Source organism: Carcharhinus amblyrhynchos, unplaced genomic scaffold (assembly GCF_965287045.1).
Source record: "Carcharhinus amblyrhynchos unplaced genomic scaffold, sCarAmb.v2.hapA scaffold_731, whole genome shotgun sequence".
NCBI lineage: Eukaryota > Metazoa > Chordata > Chondrichthyes > Carcharhiniformes > Carcharhinidae > Carcharhinus > Carcharhinus amblyrhynchos.
In genome coordinates, this window is record NW_027650471.1 from 1 (window position 1) to 15465 (window position 15465).

Genomic DNA, 15465 nt, shown 5'->3' on the forward strand with positions numbered 1-15465 from the left:
AAATAATCCTCCAAACTCGAGAAGGCAGAGAGCGGAACACAGAGAAATGTGAGTTTCTCATTGATCAAAGAACAGAGATTCACTATCTGCTATAGGTCAGAATGGGGGAGGGAGAGAGGGCTCGGCCTGGGGGTAGGGAGAGGGGGAGAGGGCTCAGCCTGGGGGTGGGGGGAGAGGGGGAGGGGGTTCAGCCTGGGGGGTGGAGGGGGAGAGGGCTCAGCCTGGGGGGAGGGCTCAGCCTGGGGGACAGGGGGAGGGGAGAGGGCTCAGCCTGGGGGTGGGGGAGAGGGGGAGGGGGTTCAGCCTGGGGGGTGGAGGGGGAGAGGGCTCAGCCTGGGGGGAGGGCTCAGCCTGGGGGACAGGGGGAGTTGGAGAGGGCTCAGCCTGGAGGTGGGGGGAAGGGGGGAAAAAGGGAGGGGGAGAGGGGGAGGGGGTTCAGCCTGGGGGGGGGAGAGGGGAGGGGGAGGGGGGAAGGGAGGGGGAGAGGGGCGAGGGCTTAGCCTGGGGGACAGGGGGAGGGGGAGAGGGCTCAGCCTTGGGGGGGAGGGGGAGAGGGGTCAGCCTGGGGGGTCGGGGTCGGGGGGATGGGGAGGGGGAGAGGGCTCAGCGTGGGGGACAGGGGGAGGGGGAGAGGGCTCAGCCTGGGGAGAGGGGGTCAGTCCTGTGGGGGCAGGGAGGGATCAGTCGGGGGGGAGGGGAGATGGAGGGGGTCAGCTTGGGGGGAGGCGGAGGAGGAGGGGGGTCAGTTTGAGGGGGGAGGGGGTCAGTCTGGGGGAAGGGGGAGGAGGCGTGGGGGTCAGTTTGGGGGGAGGGGGGTCTCGGGGCAGGGGGGGAGGAGGAGCGGGGGTCAGTTTGGGGGGAGGGGGTCTCGGGACGGGGGGAGGAGGAGCGGGGGTCAGTTTGGGGGGAGGGGGGTCTCGGGACGGGGGGGAGGAGGAGCGGGGGGTCAGTTTGGGGGAGGGGAGGGGAGAGGGGTCTCGGGGGGGGCGGGGGGGAGGATGAGCGGGGGTCAGTTTTGAGGGGGAAGGGGGGTCAGTCTGGGGGAAGGGGGAGGAGGAGCAGGGGTCAGTTTGGGGGGAGGGGGGTCTCCGGGGGGCGGGGGGAGGAGGAGTGGGGGTCAGTTTGAGGGGGGAGGGGGGGTCAGTCTGGGGGAAGGGGGAGGAGGAGCGGGGGTCAGTTTGAGGGGGGAGGGGGGGTCAGTCTGGGGGAAGGGGGAGGAGGAGCGGGGGTCAGTTTGAGGGGGGAGGGGGTCAGTCTGGGGGAAGGGGAAGAGGAGCGGGGGTCAGTTTGGGGGGAGGGGGGTCTCCGGGGGGTGTGGGGGGGGAGGAGGAGCGGGGGTCAGTTTGAGGGGGGAGGGGGGGTCAGTCTGGGGGAAGGGGAGGAGGAGCAGGGGTCAGTTTGGGGGGAGGGGGGTCTCCGGGGGTGTGGGGGGGGGAGGAGGAGCGGGGGTATCTGCCCTGTGCTGTGTGGAGTCTCTGATGCACGTTCTGCAGTGGGTGAACTGATTGAGATCAGTCTTGATTCTCAGGGTTCTGGCCTTCGGGTTTGGGGTTTCTGCAGGTGTTGGGGTCCCCCACCCCAATTGGAAAGACTGTTACACCGAGAGAAACCTGGTGTTGTCAGACTTTTTACTGTGTTTACACCGAGAGAAAGACAGAAAGCAGCAAATGCGGGAAATACTCAGCAGGCTGGGCAGTGTCTGCAGAGAGAGAAACAGACTCAATGTTTCACTGATAGTTCATCTTGTTTACAGTAAGACCCTGGCTACGTAGCAAGTGAATGATGAACCCAGACCCAGGGTCTGTTGTTAACATCCTGTTATATTAAAATTCACGATGTGATCGACACAACTGCTTAATCTCAATCAGAAATAGAAAATGCTGGAAAATCTCAGCCGATCTGACAGTGTCTGTGGAGAGAGAATAGAGCTCTGACAAAGGGTCACCCAGACCTGAAACATGGTTCTGTTCTCTCCCCACAGACACTGTCAGACCCGCTGAGATTTTCCAGCATTTTCTGTTTCTGTTTCAGATTCCAGCATCTGCAGTATTTTTCTTGTTTAATCTGTTGCCTTTCTGAAGGTCCTCGTTAAAGAGTTTGTAATGACTGAGAGGCTGGGTGAGATGACATTGGCATCATTTGATTTGATTTGATTTATTATTGTCACATGTATTAACAGGCAGTGAGAAGTATTGTTTCTCATGCACCATACAGACAAAGCATACCATTCATAGAGAAGGAAATGAGTGAGTGCAGAATGTAGTGTTACAGTCACAGCGAAGGTGTAGAGAAAGATCAACTTAATGCGAGGCAGGTCCATTCAAAAGTCTGACAGCAGCAGGGAAGAAGCTGTTCTTGAGTCAGTTTAGACCATAAGACATAGGAGCAGAATTAGGCCACTCGGCCCATCAAGTCTGCTCCCCCATTCAATCATGGCTGATTTTTTTCTCATCCCCATTCTCCTGCCTTTTCCCCATAACCCCTGATCCCCTTATTAATCAAGAACCTATCTATCTCTATCAGAAAGACACTCGATGACCTGGCCCTCCACAGCCTTCTACAGCAATGAGATCCGCACATTCCCCACTCTCTGGCTGAAGAAATTCCTCCTCGTCTCTGTTTTAAAGGATTGTCCCTTTAGCCTGAGGTTGGAATGTGACCTCAGACATTTGTATCTTATTCCCGGTGGAAAAAGGTGGGAGAGAGAATGTCCGGGGTGCGAGGGGTCCTTGGTTTTCCGGCTGGATGGGTTTATTCCTGGATTGTTTCAAGCAATAACTCCCTGTGAGCTGCTCTGATGTTGCTGTCATTGCTGTGGGAGTGAATCATTCCCACCGGGAATTCTCCCTTTGTGCGGAGTGAGGGACGGATTTGTGCCGTTGTTGCCCCTTTGATCCCGCTCAGTGTGTGTGAGGTGGGAACAGCTGGATTGTGTGAGGAATGGGCAGCATGGCTGGGTGGAAAGGCAGGGAGTGAGGGTAGGGATTGGGACCTTTCACAGGCCTGAGGCCTGAGGCCTAAGGGAGAAGTGCAGCTCTGCAGGAAGTGGCGCCTCAGTCAGTTGTTGCTGTGACTCTGAGCGGCTCCGGATTGGAAACAGAAAAACGGCGGGTGTTAAGAATAGATTGAGGGAGTGAGAAAACAGGAAGGAAATGGTTAAAGAGGAAATTAGCCTGTTACCTGGGAGATGGTCAGTCTTGTGAAAAGCTGCAGATTCCAGTGGGTGGAATGAGTTTTTAGTGATTCACAGAGAGTTTAGTGAGAAACCTTTCCTCAGCGCCGTGCGGACTGGCTGTTCCCACATCGCCTTCTTCAATCTGTCATCTTTACAGAGCTGGAGAATCCACCGACAAACAGGACCGGAGTGTCTCACTCTCACTCGGGCCCCAGTGCCGATATTCCCAGAAAACGGCCTTCATTCCGACCTTGAGTTTGATCTGACGGAAGAAGTTGAGCGCTCGGAGGGTAAGTGAGAATTCCAGGTGCCGAGGCTGGAATGTGTGTCGGGATATTCCCTCCCGGCTGAGCGGGAAGCCTGACAAAGGCCTCACGATCCCGGCAGTGACAGACTTCCTGAGTCAGCCCGAACCGGCTGGCACTGCCTCAAAAAACCGCCTTTCCCTCGGTCACTGGGCAGGAGTGGGTGATATTTGGAACTGTTTGAATTCACTCTTTCTTCTCTCTGTTACCCAGTCCTTCTTTCTCATCATTTCCCAAAACTCACGCACAGTGAGACTGGAAAAGTTGGGAATGTTTTTCTTGGAGAAAGGAAAGTTGAGAGGAGAATTGATTGAAATGTCCAGAGAGTAGATAGTGAGAAGCTGTTCCCATTGGGGAAAGGGATTTTGGTAAAAGAAACTAAGGTGATAATGAGAGAAATCTTTAACTGTGAGTGGTTAGGATCTGGAAAATATTCGACTGTTATTTGAAAAAGAGGAATGTGCAGGATTTCAGGGAGAAGGCAGGGGAATGGCATGAGGTCAATCACTCATTTGGAGAGCTAGTGCAGACAGGATGGGCCAAATGGCCTCCTCCTGCTCTGTGGGCATTCTGTAGATGATTTAAACAATCGGGACTCAAGTCAGAAAGTGCTGGCAGCGCTGGGCAGGCTGAGCAGGCTGGGTACAGACAGACAGCCTGTCTGGGCAGGCTGGGTACAGACAGACAGCCTGTCTGGGCAGGCTGGGTACAGACTGACAGCCTGTCTGGGCAGGCTGGGTACAGACAGACAGCCTGTCTGGGCAGGCTGGGCACAGACAGACAGCCTGTCTGGGCAGGCTGGGCACAGACAGGCAGGCTGGGCACAGACTGACAGCCTGTCTGGGCAGGCTGGGCACAGACTGACAGCCTGTCTGGGCAGGCTGGGTACAGACTGACAGCCTGTCTGGGCAGGCTGGGTACAGACTGACAGCCTGTCTGGGCAGGCTGGGCACAGACTGACAGCCTGTCTGGGCAGGCTGGGTACAGACTGACAGCCTGTCTGGGCAGGCTGGGTACAGACTGACAGCCTGTCTGGGCAGGCTGGGTACAGACTGACAGCCTGTCTGGGCAGGCTGGGTACAGACTGACAGCCTGTCTGGGCAGGCTGGGTACAGACTGACAGCCTGTCTGGGCAGGCTGGGTACAGACTGACAGCCTGTCTGGGCAGGCTGGGTACAGACTGACAGCCTGTCTGGGCAGGCTGGGTACAGACTGACAGCCTGTCTGGGCAGGCTGGGTACAGACTGACAGCCTGTCTGGGCAGGCTGGGTACAGACTGACAGCCTGTCTGGGCAGGCTGGGTACAGACTGACAGCCTGTCTGGGCAGGCTGGGTACAGACTGACAGCCTGTCTGGGCAGGCTGGGTACAGACTGACAGCCTGTCTGATTTTGCTTTGTACATGGCTCAGTGTCCTGTCTGTTCTCAGAATCATGGACAGCATTGAGCCTCAATCAAACCAGTGCTGTTTGTGGGATCGCATTGTGTACCAAGAGGCTGTTGTGCTTGTTTACAAAATGCTGCTCTGTGATAGGCTTCACGTATCCCTGAGCAAAGATTCGATTGAACACTCCCAGCGAACAGGCCCTTCGACCCTCCATCAGCAACTCATCCCACATTCAGATCTTCTTCCTCTTTCAGAGTGAGGGGACCTTCCTGTGGCACGGACCTGGGCAGCCATCTCAGTAAATGGAGCAGCAGGCTCAAAGGGCTGAATGGCCTGCTCCTCTCCCGAAGATTTCTGCCCTACAGGGTCACCCAGCACAGAAACAGGCCGTCCAGCCCTGCCAGTGTTAATGTTTTACACCAGCCTCCCCCTCTCCTCAATGAAATCTATCATCGTAACCTTCTATCCCTCCTCTCTCTCCCTCCTCTCTCTCTCTCTCTCTCCCTCCTCTCTCTCTCTCTCTCTCTCCCTCCCTCCTCTCTCTCTCTCTCTCTCTCTCCCTCCCTCCTCTCTCTCTCTCTCTCTCTCTCCCTCCTCTCTCTCTCTCTCTCTCTCTCTCCCTCTCTCTCTCTCTCTCTCTCTCTCTCCCTCCTCTCTCTCTCTCTCTCCCTCCCTCCTCTCTCTCTCTCTCTCCCTCCCTCCTCTCTCTCTCTCTCTCTCTCCCTCCCTCCTCTCTCTCTCTCTCCCTCCTCTCTCTGTATCCCCTTTTCTCTAACTGTTATAATGTGACCAATGGTAACATGCTATGGTGACCCATATGCACATAAAGCAGACGGGGGTTGTGGGGAGTATTTGTGACCCAGTGTGCGATCACAGTGGCACAGTGTTTAGCACGGCTGCCTCCAGCTCCAGGAACCTGGGTTCGATTCCCAATTCCCAAAGTCTGTGTGGTGTTTGCATGTTCTCCCCATGTCTGCATGGGTTTCCTCTGGGTGCTCTGGTTTCCTCCCACAGCCTGAAAGACGTACTGGTTAGATGGATTGTTCATGCAAAATTCTCCCTCGCATGCCTAAACTTTAAGTGATGATGTAATGAAGTTTCTTTATTAAAGCTTGATTTTGATTTGCTTTGTGAAGTTTGTTCTTTTATTGCTTGCTCCTGGAATATTCTTCTGGCTGGGTGAACACTATCCCTTTCTCTCTGTCCCCTTCCCACACACTCTTAGAAAGGATAAAAATAAAATACTACAGATGCTGGAATCTGAAACAAAAGCAGAAAATGCTGGAAAATCTTAGTGGATCTGACAGCATCTGTGGAGAGGGAACAGAGCTGATTCTGACGGAGGGTCATCCAGACTCAAAATGTTGGCTCTGTTCTCTCCTCACTGCTGTCAGACCCCCTGAAATTTTCCAGCATTTTCTGTTCCTGTTTGAAGGTTGTTTGTGAAATGTTTGAGAAAATCGGTGGGGTTGGAACAGACGCCAGCCTTTTGAGTGTTTGAGCCGGATTTTGCAAACACAGCAAGCACCTTTCCAGGGAGCTGCTCAGGAGGTGGGGAAGTGGCAGTTTGTACATTTATACAGGGAGAGTTTGAGAAAGGCATCAAGACAACATTTTCCCAATCAGTGACAGGAATCTGCCTCACTGAGGGCAAGTGCTGAGTGTCTTTGTGAATCGTGTGGATTATATTGTCTTTGTGTTTGTAAATAATATCTCTTTGGTTAGGTTCATTTTCAAGCTGGGATCATCTCCCTTAGTTTCAAATCCATTTAATGAGAAACTTTGAACCATAGAATTGAATCATAGAATCCCCTCAGTGCAGAAGGAAGCCATTCGGCCCATCAGGCCTGTACTGATTCACTGGCAGAGCATCTGAGTCCTACCCCCACTCTATTCCCATGACTCCACATATTTACCCCACTAATTCCCCTAACCTATGCATCTTTGGACTCTAAGAGGCAATTTAGCATGGCCAATCTACCTAATGTGCACATGTTTGGAGTGTGGGAGGAAACAGGAGCACCCGGAGGAAACCCACTCAGATCTGCAGTTTTGAATTAAATAATGGTTCCAGGAACCAATCTGCTTGTTGAAATGAGAAATTGTTCTATTCACTTTAACAGTTCTCTAAGGTGCTGTTCTATTATCTATCTCCTACAGAGCGAACAATACAATTCTCCCTGTCTTACAGTTGCTGATGAGATGTCGCTAAGGCTCACAGTTGATCCTTGCAATGAGCCAAGGCCGCAGTGTCTGACTGTGGGACATACTGAACAATTCTGTTCCCCAAAGCCAGCACAGTCTCTGTCACCATCTGCTCGATGCACAGTCTCCCACGGCACACTGAACCTTAACACAGGAACATCAAAATGAGGAGCGGGAGTGGGTGATTCAGCTCTCTGGGCCCGCTCTGCTGTTCAATCAGATCCCCACTGATCTTATCCTGGTCTCAGCTTCACTTTCTTGTCTGTTCCCCATCACTCTTTATCCCACTTTAACCTTGATCACCTTCAGGGAACTTTGTCATTCCTCGCAGACTGTGTTGAATGTTGTTAAAAAAAATTTTTCTTGGAAAATGGGCCTGACTGATACTGATCTGATTTATTATCAGATGTATTAACAAACAATGAAAAGTATTGTTTCTTGTGCGCTAGTCAGACAAAGCATACCGTACATAGAGAAGGAAAGGAGAGAGTGCAGAATGTTGTGTTACAGTCACAGCGAGGGTGTAGAGAAAGATCAGCTTAATGCGAGGCAGGTCCATTCAAAAGTCCGACAGCAGCAGGGAAGAAGCTGTTCTTGAGTCGGTCGGTACCGGACCTCAGACTTTTGTATCTTTTTCCCGATGGAAGAGAGAGAAAGATTAACATGTATTTTTTTCTACAATCCTGTTTTGTTAGGCAGTATCTGATGGCAGTCACATTGCTGTGGCTCTGGGGTCACATGTAGGCCAGGCCGGATAAAGACGGCAGATTTCCTTCCCTAAAGGACATTAGTGAACCAGATGGGTTTTTACAACAATTGACAATGGTTTCACGGTTCCCAAACTTTTATTCCAGAATTATTCATTAATTGAATTAAAATTCTCCCAGGTGCCAGAGTGGGATTTGAACTCTGTCTCTGGAACATTTGGAAAGGTTCCTGGATTATTATCATAGTGATATCACCATGATGTTACTGACCTTCCTGTCTCATTTCCTCTCCCTTGCTCTCCTGATGCCCTGCGTCCTGCCCCTCCTGTGGCGATGTTACCCCTCATCACGAATGGGCCCAAAGTCTGGCAGCCCTGCCCCTTCCCCACTCCCTCTGCCCTGTCTCACCCTGCCCCCTCCCCCTCCTGATCCTCCCCCTCCCCACCCTGATCCCCACCACTCCTGCCAAACTGCAGCCTTCCTTCTGGGAAAGAGCACCCACCCCGCCACCCCACCCCACCCCACCCCGCCCCTTCTGCCAATTGTAGCTTCTCTCTTTCCTCTTTTGGCCCTGTGTTCCAGGGGGCACTGACCCTGTTCACTGCCCACTCTCCTTACCCCCTGCACAACCGGAGGGGCACTCTCTTAACTTCTGCTGCACTGACCTTCTCATAGAGGCCTGGTGCCCCCGGCTCTGTGGCATCACCCTCAACAGGTGTACAGACCACCCAGTGCTGCAGGAACAGACTGGCTGAAGGAAACCGTTACAGAGTGGGGGGCTCAGTAAGAATCCATTGAACCAGAGTACCCCCTCTGTGTACCAATTGGTTAAATGCCACTAGCTTTCGGAGCACTGCTCCTTCGTCAAGTGAATGGGATTTCTGTTCACAAACAGGACATATAAAGACACACTCAGTTTACAGAATAATGATTGGAATGTGAGTCTTTACAGCTAATCAAGTCTTAAAGGTGCAGACCATGTGAGTGGAGAGAGGGTTAAGCACAGGTTAAAGAGATGTGTATTGTCTCCAGACAGGACAGTAAGTGAGATGTTGCAAACCCAGGCAAGTCATGGGGGTTACAGATAGTGCGACATGAACCCAAGATCCTGGTTGAGGCCGTCCTCATGTGTGCGGAACTTGGCGATCAGTCTCTGCTCAGTGACTCAGCGCTGTCGTGTGTTGTGAAGGCCGCCTTGGAGAATTGGAGGCCGAATGCCCATGACCGCTGAAGTGTTCGCCAACAGGAAGGGAACAGTCTTGCCTGGTGATTGTCGAGCGATGTTCATTCATCCGTTGTCATAGCGTCTGCATGGTCTCCCCAATGTACCATGCTTCAGGGCATCCTTTCTTGCAACGTATCAGGATCACAACAGACACCTCCAGATGCTGAAAGATGCCCTCATAAGAACAGGATATGGTGCTCGACTCATAGATCGGCAGTTCCGATGCACCACAGCGGAAAACCGCACCGATCTCCTCAGAAGACAAACACGGGACGCGGTGGACAGAGAACCCTTCATCGTCCAGTACTTCCCCGGAGCAGAGAAGCTACAACATCTTCTCCGGAGTCTTCAACATATCATTGATGAAGATGAGCATCTCGCCAGGGCCATCCCCACACCCCCACTTCTTGCCTTCAAACAACCGCACAACCTCAAACAGACCATTGTTCGCAGCAAACTACCCAGCCTTCAGGAGAACAGTGACCACAACACCACACAGCCCTGTCACAGCAACCTCTGCAAGACATGCCGGATCATCGACATGGATACCATCATCACACGTGAGAATACCATCCACCAGGTACAGGGTACATACTCTTGCAACTCGGCCAACATTGTCTACCTGATACGCTGCAGGAAAGGATGTCCCGATGCATGGTACATTGGGGAGACCATGCAGACGCTACGACAACAGATGAATGAACATCGCTCGACAGTCACCAGGCAAGACTGTTCCCTTCCTGTTGGCGAACACTTCAGTGGTTAAGGGCATTCAGCCCCTGAGTCACTAAGCAGAGACTGATAGCCAAGTTCTGCACACATGAGGACGGCCTCAACTGGGATCTGGGGTTCATGTCACACTATCTGTAACCCCCATGACGTGTCTGGACTTGTAAAATCTCACTAACTGTCCTGTCTGGAGAGAATACACATCTCTTTAACCTGTGCTTAACCCTCTCTCCACTCACATTGTCTGTACCTTTAAGACTTGATTACCTGTAAAGCCTCACATTCCAATCATTATTCTGTAAATTGAGTTTGTGTTTTTATATGTCCTGTTTGTGATCAGAACTTCCACTCACCTGATGAAGGAGCAGCGCTCCAAAAGCTAGTGGCTTTTGCCAAAAATAAACCTGTTGGACTTTAACCTGGTGTTGTGAGACTTCTTACTGTGTTTACCCCAGTCCAACGCCGACATCTCCACTTTTCAAATGATTCCCAGGCCAGGTGACCCTTACTGTGCTGTGCTGCTCTGAGACGGGCAGTCACCAGAAAGGTCAGCAAGGACAGCAGACAGGGTGAAGGAGCTGAATGGTTTTACTGAGAGCTCAGACAGGGGGGTGTGGGGGTTGGTGAGTCGATCATTAGCGATGGAAATCTTGTGGCAACAGAGTCGTAGATGAGATAGTTTGTGTTTAGGAATTGGAGAGTGTTCTTTACTGGGTGGGTTTGTGAAGGGGGTTGGGGTTTAGTGAGAATGTGGGTGAGTGTGACGCAAGGTTTTATTTATAAGAACATAACATAAAAAATAGGAGCAGGAGTAGGCCAACTAGCCCTTCGAGCCTGCCCCGCCATTCAATAAGATCATGGCTGATCTGTCGTGGCTCAGTTCCACGTTCCCGCCCTCTCCCCATAACCCTTAATCCCCTCTCTTATCAAAAACCCATCAACCCCCGTCTTAAAAATATTTAGCAAGGTAGCCTCCACCACTTCAACGGGCAGAGAATTCCAGAGATTCACCACCCTTTGAGTGAAGAAGTTCCTCCTCAACTCCGTTCTAAACCGCCCCCACTTTATCTTGAGGCTGTGCCCTCTAGTCCTACTGTCCTTTCTGAGCGGGAAGAGTCTCTCCACCTCTATCCTATCCATCCCATTCATCATCTTATACGTCTCAATGAGATCTCCCCTCATTCTTCTAAACTCTAACGAGTACAAGCCTAATTTATTCAGCCTCTCCTCATAGCTCAACCCCCTCAACTCCGGCATCAGCCAAGTAAACCTCCTCTGCACTCCCTCCAAGGCCAAAATATCCTTGCGTAAGTACGGCGCCCAAAACTGCACACAGTACTCCAGCTGCGGCCTCACTGGTGCCCTATACAGCCGCAGCAAGACCTCCCTACTTTTATATACAATCCCCCTCGCTATGAAGGCCAGCATCCCATTCGCCTTCCTGACCACCTGCTGCACCTGCAGGCTGGGTTTTTGCGACTCATGCACAAGGACCCCGAGGTCCCTCTGCACCGTCGCCTGCTGCAGTTTTTCGCCCCGTAAGTCATAGTCCTTCCTACCAAAGTGGACCACCTCACACTTGCCAACATTAAATTCCATTTGCCATTTCCTGGCCCATTCGCCCAGCCTATCTAGATCCTTCTGTAGACTCTCCCCACCCTCCGCACAATTTGCCGTTCCACCAATTTTGGTGTGGAGAGAAATAAGTTCTGTGTCAGAAAGGGACTCAGTATTTAGCTGAGGAGGGCCACAAATAACCAGTCAATTCCACAAGTAATAATTCTCCTCAAACACTCATCTCAATATCTCAGCATCGAGAAGGGTGATAAGTTCTGATTCTCAGGAAGTGATGATGAAACAGGCTTGTGTTTCTGGGGAATGGAAGGTGCTGTGGTTTGTGTGGGGTTTAATTTTAACACTGGCGCTGTGTTTGCTTTGGCTTTGTGCCGGAATCTGATTCATGTCATGTCATTATCTACGTCTGTACTTCCACATCTCTGTTACAAGTTACAGCTCAATTTGAAATCAAATTCTGCTGCTGGAAAGCCAACGTTACAGAGAGTGGCAGCAAGATTCTGCCTGTTTAAATGTGTAAGTGTTACAAGAAAGGCAAGGGTAAAAACTTTGTTTTGAGTTAACTCAGCCTGAGAGAGTGAAGTGAAGAACCCTGTCAGCTCAGTGGGTTCAGTTAGTGAGCTGCCGCTGTGAAGACGTTATTCTTGTCTTGTGGGCCCGGAGGGGAATTTGGCAAACGTCACTCTGTTGTTATTGAGAAGCAGTCTGTAATCACAGCGCAGCACTGGGGGGAGGAGGGGGTACTGTGTGCTTCAGGGAGAGAGAGACACGTTTCAGAAACACACCCAAGAGAGTTGATGTTACACCCCCACCCTCCCCGCCAGCTTCTTACCACATTTTCCCACCAAATAATCCAGCAATTTGAAACAGAATTGGAAGGAGTGGGACTCATGACATCATGTTGCTGAAATTTGCTCACCAGCACTCCCCCCCCCCCCCCCCCCCCAGCTACAGAGTACCCCAAAAATACAAAAACAGGACCCCCCCCCCCATCCCCATGGAGAATTAAACCCCTCCCCCAAGGACACAGGGCATTCCCCTCCCCCACACTCTGGATAACACATCTCACCCTCAGGGGGCTGTGCTGGACTGTGGGAGGGCATGACCCTGCCCTTCCTGGGGCTGTCCCTACCTGTCCAGATCCCCATTTCCCAGTGGAAACCTCAATGTCAGCGGGAACAAGGGGATTCTGGATATGGGATTATACAGCATGGAATCCCACTAATGATTTTTGGATGTTTGATACTGGGGATCCCGACCTATCAGGATGGGAACCTTATTGTGTTATTGCTGGGCCAATGGCGGGGGCGTGGAGGGGGGCAATGGTGGAATGGGGGGGTGGAGGAATGAAGGGGGGAAATCCCACTGGTGTGGAAGCTGCTTGGAGATTCCCCCTGGATTCTCCGCCCCAGTCATCATTCCCACTTGCTGTGCACAGGGACAGAACAATCCCCCCCACCCCCACCCCCACCCCCACCCTCACCCCTAGCCCAGCCCAGCCCTCCCACTCACCACTCCCCATGATTTAGAGGATTCTGTGAAGAGCTTTGAGTCAGATTTATGACAGAATTTGTGAGTCAGATTGTTTTTAAAAATCTTTTCATGGATGTGGGCGTCGCTGACAAACCGAGTGTTTATTGACCATCCCTAATTACCCTTCTGAAGGTGGTCCCTGAACCACTGCAGATCCTGAGCTGTAGGTACACCCACAGTGCTGTTAGGGAGGGATTAGTGTGGTCTCAGTTGCAGGGACAGTGAGAGCGATACCAGAGATAGCGGGAGCTGGGCTGTTATCCTTCCCTTTGCTGGGACCAGCTTTCCCTGTCCTGGAAAGTGGAGTAGGAAATAAGATTGTGCAGTGGGGATTCAGCGGAAAGGAGAATGCAGCCGTGTCAGGGAACTGTACCTACACTGATAAAGTGAAAGTTTATTTATTGGTCACAGTTAAGGCTTACATTAACACTGCGATGAAGTTACTGTGAGATTTCCTTAGTCTCCACAGCCCGGTGCCTGTTGGGTCAATCCACCTAACCAGCACATCTTTCAGAATGTAGTTTCTGCATCCTGGTATTCCTCTCTAATATCCCCTTTTTGTATTTTTTTTGAAAGGTATTTACCCTTGAGATTTCGACCTCATTCTTCCAGAGGAGCAGGCAGAGAGGGGAGTGATTTTGGTGCGGAGAGCTGGAAGGTAAGAGTTTTTCGTTTTTAACTTTTTTCAGAGTTTTTTCCAGAGCAGCAGGAAATCGGGTGTCAGCCGTGGGGAGACCTGGGAAGGTTTTTGTTTTGGCCAATAAATTTGAACGATGAGGAAACGCAAGACTACACATGCAGTGCCTCCCTCCTCCTCCAACCTAAAATAAACTCGGTGTGAGAGCGGATAAGCTTTTCTTTTCTTCTTTTTCTTTTTCTAACTCTTACCTTGTGGGGAGTTTGGGTGGAGAGGACAGCAGTTTGGGCAGTTCAGTGCTCCTCTTGCAGGGTATGGAAGGTAAGGGTCACTGTTAGTGACCCTGCTGATTTCACCTGTGGCAAGTGAACATAAGAAATAGAAGCAGGAGTAGGCCATCCAGCCCTTCGAGCCTGCCCCGCCATTCAATAAGATCATGGCTGATCTGTCGTGGATCAGTTCCACTTTCCCGCTTTCTCCCCATAACCTTTAATTCCCTTGTCTGTCAAAAACCTATCTACCTGCGTCTTAAATATATTTAGCGAGGTAGCCTCCACCACTTCAACGGGCAGAGAATTCCAGAGATTCACCACCCTTTGAGTGAAGAAGTTCCTCCTCAACTCCGATCTAAACTACAGCACCACCCCACCCACCCCTGTTTTTTGAGGCTGTGCCCTCTCGTCCTGTTGTCCTTTCTGAGCGGGAAGAATCTCTCTACCTCTACCCTATCCACCCCCTTCATTATCTTATACGTCTCTATAAGATCCCCCCTCATCCTTCTAAACTCCAACGAGTACAGACCCAGTCTATTTAGTCTCTCTTCATAGTCCAACCCCCTCATCTCCGGTATCAGCCTAGTGAACCTCCTCTGCACTCCCTCCAAGGCCAAAATATCCTTGCGCAGGTGCGGCGACCAAAACTGCACACAATACTCCAGCTGCGGCCTCACCAGTGCCCTATACAGTTGCAGCAAGACCTCCCTGCTTTTATATTCAATCCCCCTCGCTATCAAGGCCAGCTAAGTGCACCCAACTCCAGCTCCTCACAGACCACCTTAAGGAATTGGAGCTGGAACTGGATGAACCTCAGATCATTCGGGAGGCAGAGGGGGTGATAGATAGCAGATATCGAGAAGCAGTAATACCTAAAAATGCAGCTAAGTGGGTGACAGTCAGGAGAGGGGAGGGGAGTGAGCAGTCAGTGCAGGGACCCCCTGTGGTTGTTCCCCTCCAAAGTAAGTATGCCGTTTTGGATACTGTGGGAGGGGATGACCTCCCAGGGGGTCATGGTGACCAGGTCTCTGGTGCCAAGTCAGGCTCTGTGGCTCAGAAGGGAAAGGGGAGAATTGGAGAGCAATAGTAGTGGGGGACGCAATCGTTAGAGGCACAGACAGGCGGTTCTGTGAGTGTGAACGAGACTCCAGGATGGTAGTCTGTCTCCCTGTTGACAGAGTCCTGGATGTCTCTGAGTGGGTACAGAGCATCCTAAAAGGGGTAATCAGACAGATCTCATTGACCACATTGGTACAAATGATCTAGGCAGAAAGAGCAGGGAGGTCTGCACGAGCAATTGAGTGAGTTAAGTAGAAGGCTAAAAAGCAGGTCCTCTAGGGTAGCAATCTCTGGATTACTCCCCGGGGCCACGTGCTAGAGAGGTGAGGAACAGGGAGATTGTACAACTGAACACGTGGCTAAAGGACTGGGAGGGAGGGTTTCAGATTCGTGCATCACTGGGAAATCTTCCAGGAAGGATGGGACCTGTACAAGAAGGTTACACCTGAACTGGAGGGGCACCAATATCCTGGCTGGGAGTTTTGCTAGTGTGGTTTGGGTGGGTTTAAACTAATGTGGCGGGGGGTGGGGATCAGAACAATAGGTCAGCGAGCACAGAGACTGGGGATGAGCATGGGACCAAGACAAGGCTACCTAAGAGGAAGAGCAATCTCGGGGAGGATGAACTCGGTGGGCCTGGAGGTCTGGAGTGCATCT

At 51.8% G+C, this 15465-nt stretch overlaps 1 protein-coding gene across 1 annotated transcript in view; it reads left to right on the forward strand.

Moving 5' to 3' along the window:
* Nucleotides 1–2550: 2550 nt before the first annotated feature.
* LOC145339897 (nuclear receptor corepressor 2-like) overlaps nucleotides 2551–15465 on the forward strand; it is a gene marked incomplete at its 3' end in the record, with an annotated part of 74303 nt that continues 61388 nt past the window's right edge. Inside the window, exons 1-2 of the mRNA XM_080184436.1 lie at nucleotides 2551–3465; nucleotides 13417–13498. The remainder of the gene's footprint in view (nucleotides 3466–13416; nucleotides 13499–15465) is intronic.